Consider the following 328-nt stretch of genomic DNA (forward strand, 5'->3'; position numbering starts at 1 on the left):
TGCCATTACTTGTCTTTATTTCTGTAATTTGAAATCTGGTCTATGATATGTTTGTAACACAAGGGCATCCTTTTGAGCCTGGCTTTGCTGTTTTAATTACAGCTGGAATACGTTGATACGCTGTAACTATAATGCAGCGAGATTGGTTCCACAAACCATGCATTGGAACCTCTTTACCCTTTTAGGCTGTTGTATCTGAAGGTATGGTTTTATTCAGACTAAGGGAACACATTCGAAAGTGAAACAAAGTTGATGTAGTAGGAATTGGGATCGAAGTAGGAATTAGGGTTTTCATTGGACTTCACTGGTATTTCACTGGTATAATTGA

The sequence above is a fragment of the Tamandua tetradactyla genome, chromosome 9, assembly GCF_023851605.1.
Source record: "Tamandua tetradactyla isolate mTamTet1 chromosome 9, mTamTet1.pri, whole genome shotgun sequence".
In the NCBI taxonomy this organism is placed as follows: Eukaryota; Metazoa; Chordata; class Mammalia; order Pilosa; family Myrmecophagidae; genus Tamandua; species Tamandua tetradactyla.